The sequence below is a fragment of the Emys orbicularis genome, chromosome 3 (genome assembly GCF_028017835.1).
Source record: "Emys orbicularis isolate rEmyOrb1 chromosome 3, rEmyOrb1.hap1, whole genome shotgun sequence".
NCBI classification, from domain to species: domain Eukaryota; kingdom Metazoa; phylum Chordata; order Testudines; family Emydidae; genus Emys; species Emys orbicularis.
The window spans coordinates 200,644,912-200,659,438 of NC_088685.1; the positions used below are offsets into that span (position 1 = coordinate 200,644,912).

The 14,527-nt window shown below is 41.9% G+C and overlaps 1 protein-coding gene across 2 annotated transcripts in view; it reads right to left on the bottom strand.

Annotated features, from left to right (window-relative positions):
• AFTPH (aftiphilin) overlaps positions 1-14,304 on the bottom strand; it is a 62,189-nt gene extending 47,885 nt beyond the window's left edge. For both annotated transcript variants that reach the window (XM_065400379.1, XM_065400377.1), the window contains exons 1-2: positions 14,148-14,304; positions 2,258-2,323 (exon numbers count right to left, since the gene is read on the bottom strand). The gene's annotated coding sequence lies outside the window, so the exon portion shown is untranslated. The remainder of the gene's footprint in view (positions 1-2,257; positions 2,324-14,147) is intronic.
• Between the last annotated feature and the right edge of the window lie 223 nt (positions 14,305-14,527).

A 14,527-nucleotide genomic window follows, 5' to 3' on the forward strand; every position in this document is an offset into this window, starting at 1 on the left:
AACAACTATTTTTAAAAAGCTAGTTTACTAGCTATTTCTCCACTTCTTTGAATCCATTCTGGATAATCAGATTGTACTAAAATTGTTCTAAAAAGGAATAATCATCAGGTCAAGAAAGCGTATTATGAAAGTCATTGAAACTAGTTTTATGAGACAGTCCAATGGCAATTCTGGCACAGTTTTATCACTTCATCCTTTCTGCTCACTGAATTTTCAGTTAGCAGCTAAACCCCTTGACAGTACAATACAGCAAAGTCAGTCCATCAAGCTAGAACATCTGTAACTGGAAAGAGTTAGATGTGTACGTACCATTGTGCCTTTCATACATTTTTATCCCAACTAGCAAAACAGGAATAAAACTACTAGAGCATGGAAGATAGTTGAAGTACTGATGTTTATATTTTGTAGGAAAATCAAATCCATACTGTGGAGTTATCTGGCCCCAATATGGGGTGGCTCTTTCTTAAAAGGAAGAAACTTACATCATCTCACTCAGCAGGACATATTTCAGTCTATTGGTGCAGGTGGGGGGAAAATGCCATTATTATACAGAAATTGGCGGTGTGGGGTTTTTTTTGTTTTTTGTTTTAGAAAGTCAGTATGCTGTGGGAAACTGTTAGATTTTTCAAACTTTCCTCTCTAAATAGGTAGAAACTGGAAGTTAGAGTCTGCAGAAGCAGCATGCTCAGCATAGGGGATGGATGGGAGAGGGTTACAGTCTCTCATCAATATAACCTCCGCTGATTAGTTAAAGAAGCATTGAACATACTGTCTGAAGGGACACCTATAGGATGCTTTCCCCTAATACCCTCAGAGACAAAGGACTTATCTACACTTCAAAATTAGGTTTACACTATTTAGGTCAACCTACAGCCACCGCAATAATTCAATCAGCTGTTGGTGTCCCCTCTCCTCACCAAGAGCGCTTGCACCGACTGAAGTGGAGCATTGTGGGGCACTGACAGTCACACGGGGCTCACAGCTTGAGCCCCTCACCCGCCCCAGGGCGACAGCCTGAGCTGTGAGCCCGGCGCCAGCTCAATTTCACAGCCTGGAGCCTACCAGCAGGCTTCTCAATTTCAGGACTGTCCCTGCTCCCAGCAACCTGGCGCTCACAGCTGGAGCCGTGAAACTGACAATTTCACTGCTGGTAGTTATGTTGCTGTAGCAGGCCACTTACGTCAGCCACTTACAAAGGTTTGGCCTGCACTACAGTTAGGTCGACTTAAAGCAGCTTACGTCGACCTAATTATGTCAGTGTCTACACTAGAATGCTGCTTCTGCCAAAGTAAGTGGCCTGCTACACCGACATAAGTGCTGTCTCTCTCATGGAGGTGGAGTTAATGTCAGTGGAGTTAGGGAGATGCATTGTCCTGTAGACACTGTCACTTACATTGGCTGTTGACTGTCATTCTTATCAGTTTCACAGCTGTCACTGCCTCCCCTCTGCAGCCCCTCACACTCAGCTGGAGCCGTGAAATTGACAAGAATGTTAACTTCCACTGCTGGTAGGCTTCCTGATGTGAACCCCACCTGGGGTTCAATTTCACAGCTCAGGCTGTCACACCAGGGCGGGTGAAGGGCTCCAGCTGTGAGCCCCACACAGCTGTCAGTGTCCCACACCCAGCTGTCAGGATCCCACAATGTTCCACTTCAGTCGGTACAAGTGCTCCTGGTGAGGACATGCACCACCGGCAGAAGGAGGGTAGTGTGGACACCAACAGCCAATTGAATTACTGCAGTGGCTGTAGGTCGACCTAATTCTGTAGTATAGACAAGCCCTTGGTTTTAAGTAAGGTTTAAAATACATAGGAGAACAACTGCTGAGGGCATGTCTACACTACAAACTTAAGTCCTATATAGGTCGACTTACAGCCACCACAATAATTACTGGTTCATGCCCACACTGCCCTCTTTCTGTCAGTGGTGCATGTGCTCACCAGGAGCACTTCCACTGACTTAAGAGGGGCAGTGTGGGAGCCTGAGAGCCAGGGCTGGCAGTTCCACACGCAGCTCCCTGCTTGGAGCCTGGCAGCTGTCTGGATTCTCAGCTCCCCACTGCACCCCCCCAAATTTAATAAAATACATTAGAATAGATATTGATAGGCCTAACAAACATGTGGTGTATTGTGAAGTGTATGTAGCTCTGTTAGTTCAGTAATAAAACAAAAGTCTGGTTTGCTCTTCTCATTCAAGAGGCCATCAAGTTTTTAAAGAGCTGTAAAGGTAGTACTATTAGGTCCCAGGAAAACAGTACCTTATACAATTCAGTGGTCCATCTGGTTGGCAGAGAAGCAGCAAAGGGCTGAGAAGTGGGTTCCATCTGCATCATCAGGGTACATGGATATGAACAAAGGGAGGGAAAATAAATGACTGGGGGAGAAAGGTAATTAGAGAAACCTTCTAGTTTATGCAAGATATGGGCCAATGTCTTGCTAACATTTTTCCTGCAAACTTTTTAAAATGTCACCAAATTGACTAAAAAGTCCAGAGATTCCACAAAACATTGACTGTACACGATCTGAGTCTGAGACAGCTACATTTTCAGTAGCAAAAGAAGGTTAAAACCCTTGTGCTGCTATTTCAAATTTTCTATGTTAATTGAAAGATGCACCAAAATTAATCCTCAAAAGATTAGAGTCAGAAGCCTTGCTTAAACTTGAAAGCTTTTTGTTTAGAAAACATTCTGCCTACAGTATATCTATTTTGCACTATCACCACACGTGGAGAATTTGCCTTTTTTAAATTCAGGGATTTGCATGAAATCAGATTCACTGTTCCTGCTTCTTATACATCACATGAATTCAATCCTTTCAAAAACCACATTTATCTCCACAGCTAGTAAAACTGTGATGTCAAACACCACGGATTAGGATTTCAGGTGAGAAATTAACAGCAAAAACCAATGAATTTAAAAGAAACAGTTCTTATTTCTAGACAATGTCCCTACCAAAGATGATTTTACGTGTATATATAGTGTTTCTCAAAGCTTTTTAAAAACGAAACAGGGATCACTTAATTCACCACTAAAATGGAATAAAATAGATCAACTGTTTAGTAATTAGTACACAGCAACACAATGGAACTGTTTAAAGCACAGATCCTTCAACAGGATCTGCAAATGATTTTAAATGGTCAAGACTTGAGAAATGTCAAGTTACAGTGACCTTCAGCAATCATAACTTTGCCAATTCGCATCTTGTCTTGGTGTTTGTATGTTTAACTTTATAATCTAGCCCCATGTAAAATAAATGTCTTTTTAAAAATAACCTAACTGCATATTCAACTACATACATGTATATCATATGACTTATTTGGAAGCTCTGATGTTTGAGATCACACATATGTGTTTCAACTGTAACAAATAGAGAAGAGCTAGGGTTACCATACGTCTGGTTTTTCCCAGATAGTGCCTCTTTATTGAGCCTCTATCCGGGTGGATTTTTCAAATAACAGGCAATGTCCGAGATTTCTTCAGAGCAGACGCTGGAGCTCAGAAAGAGCTCTGACTGGTCCACTTTCTGATTGGTCCCTTCCCTGCATTGGCAGCTCATTGGTCCATTCCTTGCAGCCACAGTTGCCAGATCCCACCTACCCAGGCCCCAGCTCCCAGCCCTTGGGAGGGGGTCTTGCATGGAGGCACTGAGGGACGGCTGTCACTGCGTCATGGGCTTATGCCAGCCACCCTGCAACTGTGACAGGGAGTGAAACTACCCCCCACCCTCCAGTAAGTACCCTTGATGCAGGTACCTCCTTCAGCTCCCCCAACTGTTCTCTTCTCCCCCTCCCTCCAACCCCTCCCCACCCCCCGGCAGTGTCCTCTTATTGGGAATGTGAAATATGGTAACCATAAGTAGAGCTCCATACATACATAGTATATACTAATGCACAGGGGCATAAGAAAGGTGCATCACAGTACATAAAAGGATAAATCAGTTTTTTTCAAGAATTTGAAGACAAAGTATATGAAGTTAAAAATTCAGTGGAAAAATCATGCCTTTCTCTCTAAGGTTGGCTAACTCAAATGGCAAAAATTGAATGTGATTACACTTTTCAATTTAAGAGATGGCAATACTATCAACTCTCACTATGAAATGGAAACAAGCGTTAGAATTTTCAGCCCATAGGCTAAATTTCTTTAAAAATTCAGAATCTAAAAAAGAGGAGGATTTACAGTGACAGCTTTCCCCTCCCAAGCCATAAACTATTGAAGTGAATCCACTGTCACTCACTCAGACATTAACATTCTGTAAAATCTGTGGCTTTTCAGCATGACAGCTTTCTTCATTAATTCCTTTAGTTGTCAATCCCTGCTTTTGTCTGACATCTCAAATGGAGTCTAAGAGCTAGAATTGTGGGTTTATCTTTTGTGATAGAGAATTCTATTCTCAGTTTAAACATCTTCTGAGTCACACTCTAGGCCAGTGGCTCTCAACCTTTCCAGACTATTGTACCCCTTTCAGGAGTCTGATTTGTGTTGTGTACTCCCAAGTTTCACCTCACTTTAAAAACTACTTGCTTACAAAATCAGACATACAAATACAAAAGTGTCACAGCACACTATTACTGAAAAATTGCTCACTTTCTTTTTTTCTGTACAATTATAAAATAAATCAACTGGAACAAATATTTTACTTACATTTCCAAGTTTAATATATAAAGCAGTATAAACAAATCACTGTCTGTCCCATTTTAGCTTGTACTGACTTCTCTAGTGCTTTTTATGTAGCCTGTTGTAAAACTAGGCAAATATCTAGATGAGTTGATGTACTGCATGGAAGACCTCTGCGCACCCCTGGTTGAAAACCACTGCCTATACAATCTGGCAAAACAGGTATTCCATCTATCTTTCTGTGGGGTTTGTGTCCGCCCAATTAGAGCCATTTAGAGACACATGTGCCTTGGTTAACTCCTTGAGAGAAATATATAAAATTATCCCACCCTACCCTTAGAGAAAATGGCTCTGAAATAGAAGTTTAGAAGAGCTTTTTCCAAGATCCAATCGTTTGAAAATTCTGGAAACATGAATTTATGAAAAGAGCTTTATCTGCAATTGGTTTAAAATAAGGATGGATTATTTTTTGTAGAAAGTGCCACTGCGTGTGAGAGGATGTAAGGGAGGCAATTATTTCCATGGGTTGAAGCTTGTACTAACCTGGATTTCTGGCAGTAGAGTTAATTTTTTTTTTTTTTTTTTATAAACGTGAGGTAATGGAATGTGTCCTTGACTGTTCACCTCTAAACTGTTTGCTTGGACACTTTCACAAACTCACTTTTAGCATGATACTTAGATATATCAAAGAGATCAGTTTCTTCTCAATACAAAATGTATCTTCAACAATAGTTATCCTCCTTCTGAGCAGCTCCAATTCTCTTTTTATACTCAAAGTCAGAAAAATTGAAAGATCATGCCCAAAATTGCTACAGTAAGTGAACTGGATTGAAGAGTCACACTCCTATCCTCCCCTATAGAGTGTGAATTTTAACTTCCAATGCCTATTCAGACATATACTGAAGAAAAACATTAACTGTCATTAGTGATCTTTCCATATCTGTAAGATTATAAAAAGCAGTGGTTATATCACAAGCATCATGTGATGTTCTAAGTCTTTTTTGTTCTAAGTCTTCTCAGTCTCCAACACGAAGAGGCAACTGTCTTCCCTATGTACACACTATAGCTTATGTTGGTATAAGTGATGTCGCTCAGGAGTGTGAATAAGGCAACCCCCTGAGCGACGTAAGTTACCTAAGCGTCGGTGTAGACAGAGCTTCTGTCATGGACATAGCTACTGCTGCTAGCAGGGGCTGGAGGAATTAAGTCGACAGGACTTCTGCTTACAGCATCTGCACTAACAGCGCTACAGTGGCACAGCTGTGCCGCTGTAAGCTCTGTAGTGTAGCCATAGCCTTAGAGGAGCAGACTGTTTGTACTATGATGAGGAGTCCTAGTTCTCCCTTCTCAACAACCACAGCTTCTGTGTTAAAAGAAGAGGACTGTATTTCCATTTGAATTACATAGCGGTTATTTTGATCCACAGAGGTCAGTGTTGAGTGATGCAAATCACATAGCTTCTCCCAGAGCTGACCTCACACCTAAGCTAAGTTTTAAAAATAAAATTGGTTTGGGCCATATTCAGTATAGTCTATAATGTTTTGCTTCCTTTATTTATTTATTTATTTATTTATCTCTCTCTCTCTCTCTCTGTGTATATATATATATATATATATATATATATATATATATATATATATATAAATAAAATACAGATACATGTTCTCCACTATTGCTGCATGAAGTGCAAGAATATATGTTTGGAGAACCTGTACAAAGAGCTCGTTTTCCATGAGGACCATTAAAACCTGCAAACTTATCTCTTAGGCAGGTCCATTACAGTCTTTCACCTACCATTCAAAAGAATTGTTATGCCAAGCTTACTTTCTTGTTACATGACTTGTTGCAAACTGGTTTCAAGTTTTCAACTTGTAACTTTATATTTCAATGTCTATCAATTATAAAGGCCTTGGAACTACTGACAAACTTACTGCTATTGAAAGGATTCACTGACAACACCATGCAAATGAACATTTGTATTTTATTTTAAAGGCAAACAAGAGCAATAATTCTGAATATTTAATTTTGATCAAGGCGAGTTATGTTTTACCAGCTCTTAGTTTCATCAGTTTCTAAATAAAAAATACGAAAGTATATACACATCTCAAGAAATTTAATCTGAAATACAAATATTCAATGGGAGAGTGAAAACTGGAAAGCAATAATGCTGAAAGAGGCCAAAGAGTGACAGATGACAGGTTTGAGTGGTCCAATGGACTAAGGGGTTGTCTTCACTACTGGGGTAAAATCAACCTAAATTACACTATTCCAGCTACATGAATAACGTAGCTAGTGTCGACGTAGCTTAGGTTGACTTACTCTAGTGTCTTCACTGCACTGTGTTGATAGGAGATGCTCTCCGATCGACTTCCCTTACTCTTCTCAGAGAGCTGGAGTATCAGGGTCGACCGGAGAGTGCTCTGCCATCAATTTAGTGGGTCTTCACTAGACCCGCTAAATCAATCCCTGCTGCATCGATTGCAGCAGTGTCAGTCTCCCCATAGTGGGGACCAGCCCTAAGCATGGGTTTGGGAAGTCCCAATTCCAAATTCAGTTCTGCCAGCGACTCTGTCTCTCGGGGGGTAGAATATTCACATCCCTGAGTGACACAATTTTGCCGACATAGACTGTAGTGCAGACATAACCTCAGATAAATCTCAAACTCTACGAGCCAAATTTAGAGGTGATTTTTAAGATGGTATAAGTCAGACATCCTTAGATACCTCCAACCATTCTAGAAGCACTTAACACTGTGTGAGCATAAAGGGAGTGGAAGTTTGTGTAATTTACATGTTCTACCAACTACTTGGAAATGAAGAAAGTATAAATTAAAGTAGACTATCCCTTGCTTTAAATTTACACATTCATTTACTGTTCCCTTAGTTACTTCTCGTTCCATGGTTTGAGAGTTACACCAATTTAGACTCCTTTATATTTAAACTGTGGGCCAAATTCATAGGCAATGTGTAGGAGGCAGGTGAGTACAGGCTGGAAAACAAAGCGTAAGTTACATCAACTTCAGCTTCCACAGACCTCCTTCTAAGGGCATGTCTATACTAGAAACTAAGTTGACCTATGTTAGGTCAACTTACAACCAACACAGTAATTACTGTGGTGGTTCAGGTCCACTCTACCTAAGTTCCCTCTAAGCTGCGTGGCCGTGCAGCTGCCTATCAAACCCCACGCAGGGGCTCAGGGCTGCAGTGGGGAGAGATGCCTCTCCCCTAGCATCTCTCCCCACTGCAGCCCTGAGCCCCAGCACAGACCTGCTGTGTACTTGCTGCGGCTGGGGGAGAGGAGCCCCTCCCTCGGCCCGGTGCAGCCCTGCTGGAGCTGCCGCAGAAAGGCACCTCTCCCCCAGCCCCGAGCTGCTGCGGTGAGAGAGGGCTGGGGGGAGTCCTCTCTCCCCACCGCAGTCCAAGAGCAGCCTGCACCCCAAACCCCTGATCCCCAGCCCCACCCCAGAGCCTACACCCCAAACCTCTGCCCCAGCCCTCTCCCACACCCCAAACCCCTCATCCCCAGCCATACCCCAGAGCCCACACACACCCTGCACCCCAACCCTCTGCCCCAGCCCTGAGCCCTCTCCCACACTCTGAACCCCTTGCCCCCCCAACCACATGCATTTTGTTATGTGCACCAATATGAAGGGGATATGTCACACATCAACTCCATATTGGTGCACATAACAAAATTCATTCCGCACATAGACATAAAAAAATAAAGGGAACAGTGCACTTTACCCTCCTTTTGTTGGTGGTGCGTATCTCACCAGGAGTTCTTCCACCAACTTAAGAGGGGCAATCTGGGGGGCTGAGAGCCTGGGCTCTCAGCACCACATGCTGCTTCCCACCGCCGGAAACCCAGCTGCCTCCTGGGGCTCTCGGCTCCCTGCCACAGTTGGGCTCCCAGCTGCGAGCTCCGTGCCTGGAGTCCGGGTGGCTCCTGGGAGCCTCTGTGAAGCCACTGGCCTCCCTGTGGGGAGCCAGCAGCCTCCAGGCAGCCGGTGGGGAGCTCAGTGACTACTCTACAGCTCTTGGCTCCCTGCAGAGAGCCTAGCTGCGGTGGGGAGCAGGAGCTTCCAGGCAGCACCAAGGACTCCCCGCGGTGGGGAGCCCAGAGCTTCTGGGCAGCACCAGGACTCCCCGCGGTGCAGGTGCAGCCCAGCTCGGAGCAGGGAGCCCAGGCAGCAGCTGGGCTGGGAGCCAGGGAGCTGACAGACTCTGAGTGGGGCGGACACAGCATGGCTGGGAATGGGGAGTCCAGAGGGGCGACAGGCTCTAGCTGGAGCCCCACACCTGCCCTGTGACAGCCCGGCTTTGTCAACTACACAGCGACAGCTAGTTTGTAATGTGACATGGCAGGAAAAAAAGACCAATGTAATGTTGGGAAATGTACACAGAGGCATCAAGGGTTTACCTCCTTTTCTATGTAGCTCTTGAGACAATACTCAAAATAGTGTGCTCCGTTCTGAGCATCCAATTTCAGAGGCAGGCTGTAGAAGAGCTACAAAATTAGGAGGCCAGGAATTGACTAATAAGGAAAGAAAAGAGCTAACGGGGAGAAATATTTAAAGGTGTAAACATCAAGGAGGGAGAACTATTTAAGATGGTAAAAAAGTATAATTAAAAGTAGTTGGAAGAAGTTAAGTGAAAAATTGAAGCTGATTAGCAAGACATTCCAACAATAAAATGTAACATTTGATTCTCCCTGGGGGAAGTGAAGAAAGCCTATTACTTGAGACACCTGAAAGCAGATTAGAGAAGAAAAAAAAAAAAAAAAAAGGATCAAAAAATGTGCTGTTAGAGATTTCTTTAGCACCAATCACTAAAATATTTAAGTGCTTTGGGTGAAAAAAAACTGCCATTGGCAGGGAAATGAACTCAGTCACTAACTTCTGTTATCTCCCCTTCCTCAACAGCATTTTATTCCTGCCTTTGCAGGGTTTTTTTTTTTTTTTTTAAATGGGAACAAAAACCACCTCAACAAAAATGAGATTTGTGATCCTCAGGGCATCCAAGTGTTTTCTACTGAAAGACATCTTCCTCTCTTATAACTCTACTCATTACTGGCTTATCAAGCTAAATCCTCATTTTTTCCCCATGACCCTGAAGATATGGTAGAAGCCTTGAACCAGCACTAATTTCAAGTTATTCAATTATCAACTGCACCTGGGTCAACAGCAGAGCAAACATTACCAAAGTGATGCATTTGAGAATAGGAATAGAGAGGAGAGCCATGGCCTTGAATATTTACTTTTAATCCTCTAAATAATAACTTCAGAACATTAGACAATGCACTGGTGATGTGCTAATAATGAAAGAAAAAATTATTTAAAAAATCAGAGATGCAGTATATAAACCCACTCCTCATTCTAGAATGATTGGAGTGGACAGTGAGGAGAAAAAAAACATCTTCTGATTCCCAACACTCCGAGTCCTACTTACCAAAAAACCAATCCTAGGAAGAGAGTTACTGATCAAATTGGAATAAATTAATATTTGTTTCTAAATTCAATTACTAAGCCTAATTTTCTTTTCAGTGTTACAATTTAACAGTAAAATCCACAAGAAGGTTTTACCTTTGACAGCCCTGAAAAATAAATCAATGTTTTCGATTCTATCTCTGTCACAACAGTAAGATTTTCTGCTGCAGGAGTTCCAGAACACCATTAGTGCTTGGACACACTGAACAGTTGAGAATAACTGTTTTCTAAGATCCAATATGGTCATTTTTGTCTAAAAATATGAACTGTGTTAATCTCTGCTTGTATTTACAAAACATAATGTACACAACATTTTTAAATAATCAATACCATTTTCTCTTGAATCCCTTTATAAACATTTTACATCAATTGCCTGTGGTCTCAGTAAGCTGCAAAGCCTTCCATTAGCTAAAAAAAAAAAAAAAAAAAAAAAAAAGAAACTCAAGAGACTCAGTTGTTTAAACTTCAGAAAAAAAATCCTTTCCTGGGTTACTAATAATATCTTAGATTAGATTTTAAATTGTTTCGTAGTTAATAAATTTAATTTTTGCTGTTTTACTTTTTGTATTTCACTCAAATTGGGCAATGAAATAGGACTAACATTTTACTTTACAGTTTTCAGGAACTAGCATTATGTTGGGCCGAGGAATTTTTTAAAACAGTTAAATAATTTCACTTAAATTAATGTTTCTAATCCTAGCAGATTTTGGAAACTTAAATACACAACGTAAATTTTTGGCCCAATGAGAATTGATAGTGTCCCCTTAACAAAATCAGATTCAATACTTTTCCCTAATAATCTATAACGGAGTTTCAGTTACTATATCTTCTAAAACTTCACTATCAGAGAATGAGTATTTCTATAATTCATATAGCTATCTACAGCCAGTGACTGTGAATCAATTTAAGGTCTAGATTTGCAGTAATACACATTGTATTGTTGCATACAGAGTAAACTACTAATCCATAATATACATAAATATTACAAGATGAGTCACAAATTTTAGCATTAACTGCTTCTGAAGTTTCACTTTAGAACGGTTTTCAATTAAGTCAGCAATATTTTTCGGCATGAAACTCAGTATTTAAGTATAAATTTTAGGTGCTGGATTACATCCCATTAGAATTATGTTCTCCTGTTCTTACAGATATATTTCAGAACAATATGCTCTGAACTACATATAACAAACCCTTCAAACTTAATATGCACTAAAGCAAGAAGCAGATGACAACAGCCCCAGAGGTGAATTCTCATTTTTAAGGTTCACTCAAAGTTTGGTACATGGAGTACTGCTGCAATAGGCAGACGAGTCACTGCTGTCTCCGCTTTATTGTTGCTACAACTCACCAGTTTTAAAGCAAACAAACAAACAAAAACATGCATTCAACGGATAACAAGAAAAAAACCCATGAGGCTGTATTGTGCTATACTGGCTTAGCAAGAGTAGACTTACATCATTCATCATTTATCAGATGATGTTATCTATATAGCTGGTATATTAAGAACAACGTAGTACTTGCATAAGTCCAGGTCTTGAAACAACAGACTCTGTTTTCCATTGTCTTCTAATGAAAACATGAACTTCAGGTTTCACATTTCCTTCCCCAGCTACCTGCTTCCTAACACACTAATGTGAATGGAGTCAATTACCTTCCTTCTGTTCATTCAGAAAAGGATTCTGAGGTTTTAAACAAGTTATTCAAATCATTTAATAAATATTAGAATCATAGAAATGGAAAGACCTATTAGGTCACCTTGCTGATATCCTTGCCAATACATAATTGTTCCCTGTAGCAACCAACCCAAACCTTTAAATTTAGAAAAAAATATTTCTAGAAGAAACTACTATAACGAAGAAGTTCACTTAAAAACAAGACACTGTTCAAGCACCTCATCATTTACAGGAGCAGCTGAGCACTGTAGTTTGCATGGGTTGAACATAAAGAGAAAAACTGATTTTTTTTTTTTTAATGTCAGTCAAAGAAAACAAATTTACATGTATTGTTTTGGGCTTAAGTATCCTTGCTTAGTTACTTAAGTTCAAAGTTTTTCTGCGGATGAAAGTTAATGTGGTTTAAATTTGCTTAAAGTTCTTAGCTGCATTTTATTTACTTTCAACCACACATGAGGAAGAGGTCTACTTAAAAGAAAAAGCAAAGTGACTTCCCCATTTCCCACCCAAAAATTATTAATACTGTATTCTTTAAGTTACATCTCTGGTTTCCGGTATAGGAGTTGTTATACTGAGGAATTAAAACAAAAGATTTTTTAAAACAATCCATCCTAAATGCAAGTTTGTGTGCATATACACACGCTCACATAGCATATAACCCAGCATTTTTTCCTATGCTTAAGTAGGCTGAGTTTTCCAAAAGTCTACTTCATAATAGTATGGCTATTGAATAAACGAAAAGGAAATAATTAAGTTTAACATCTCAGAAGAAGTCCAATAGCATTTTTTAATCAGAACTCAATAAGACCACTTTACAATGAGCTCAACTTCTAAAAAGTAGCTCAAATGAAATGCAGTTCTTTATTTAAACCATGGGAGAAACAAATTACTTAGTAATACAGTGGGACCCTCTTTTAATGATTTATTTTCTACAGAACAACTTATGAGCAGAAGTTCACTGTAACAGGAACTGCATATTGCAGTACACTGAAATTAAACTGAAACTGTCAAGAGTGAAACATTCAGGCAGGGCCACTATTAACAAGCAGCCAACCACTTGTCTTCAGTGTCCACTTTGAAATAACTACAGCATTACTGTGTTTACTCTTTAACAAAAGTTGTTTTCTTATTAGAGATGGTGTCTAGCGTGTTAAATAGCCACGTATGATACTGAAAACAGGTATATGCTGAAATGTAATAATAAGCAGAACCATTCTAACATTTTGACAATTTTGTTTTGGCCCACTTCAGATTTCCTCTGCTTGAAAAACAACAGCATAACATTACTTTTAGTACTACTTAATTTGTTTGTGGAATATTATTAAAACATTGTGTCTAGCACTCCTTGTCATACAAAGGCAAAAAGAAAAGTTTGGTTGGTTAACAACACAGCACAATTTAAATTTCCAATAGCATATCATATACAACTCTACCCAATCCTCCAATCATAGCACTTAATGGAATTAAATAGAAGCAAAACATGCACTAAAAATCCCATTTCTAACAGGAAACCCCTATCTTAAGCAAACACTTTGGAGTATCTTCCAAGATAGGTAGAAGAGTTTTGTCTGACCTTTAGTTAGAGACATGCGTCCAGCAAGCAATTGAGTTTTGTTGATGTATGGCTTCACTAGAGTACAGTGAGAACTAAACAGAAAGCAGGCATCTACGTGACAGTTGCCTCTAATAAGGGCGATCTATTTACCCAAAGGACAGCCATCAAGGGAGGCAACCTGTTTCATTTAAGATTTTCTACAGCACTTACCACTACACTACCTCAGTGTTGCAGCAGCCTTAACTCATCTGTGGGAGCAGAGTGAAATTCAGAAGGTTCCCATCACCATTTGGGGGAGGGGGCAGTAGACTAAAATAAAAAACAGCCCTTCAAACCGCCTTCCCCATCTTCACCACTAACAGCCAGGCACAGGAGTGGGGAAAGAAACGATTGAGGAACCTACAGGCCCTGGTCAGACTCACTCACACACCAGCCGCTGGGTCAGAAGATAAGAGCCTGGCACCGGTCCTAGGAGAAACCGGACCCACACCTAGCACAGGACCAGAGGAGCAGGCTCTGGGCCCTCCAAGGGCGGAGTGGGGGGCTCCTGTGATCTCAGATGAGGGGTTTCTTGCCCCCCCCCCCAGGATGTCGCCTCACAACAGTGCCTGTGCCCCCCAGTCTGTGTGGTGGGGAGAGGGGGCTATGGCACCGTGGGGAAGTGGGGGCGGGTGTCTCCTGAGTCAACGCCTGCTCTCGGGAGAAGGCAGCGGGACGCTCTCCCCAGGGGCGGGGGCGGGCAGGGTCTCACCTTTCCGCCCTGACCCGGCCGCCTCCCGGCTGTCACCCGAGCGCAGCGGCCCGGCCCCGGCTGTCTCTTACCTCCGGCCTCCTGCAGGGGCGGCTGGGCCTGGCATGGCCAGGCAGAGGGTGGCTCCGCACAGGGACCAGGCCGGTGTTATCTGGGGCCTCCCGGGGCGGCCGCCATCAGGGGGAATCCATGTCAAAGCCCGCAGCAACAGGACCCGCCTCGGTCCAACCCAGCCCCCTCCCCCCACCGCCCACTTAGTCCATTTCTCCCAGCAAGCAACGCGACTAACAACCGCGGACACGCCACTTCCGGCAGCGGCTGGAGCCGCGCGGAAGCCTCAGCCTGTTGCCTGGCCCTAGCGGCTTCCAGGGACGCGCACGACGCCCTGCGGCCATCTTGGACCCGGGCAAAGCGCACGTCGCCTTATAGTAAGAATAGGGGATTCAGCGGC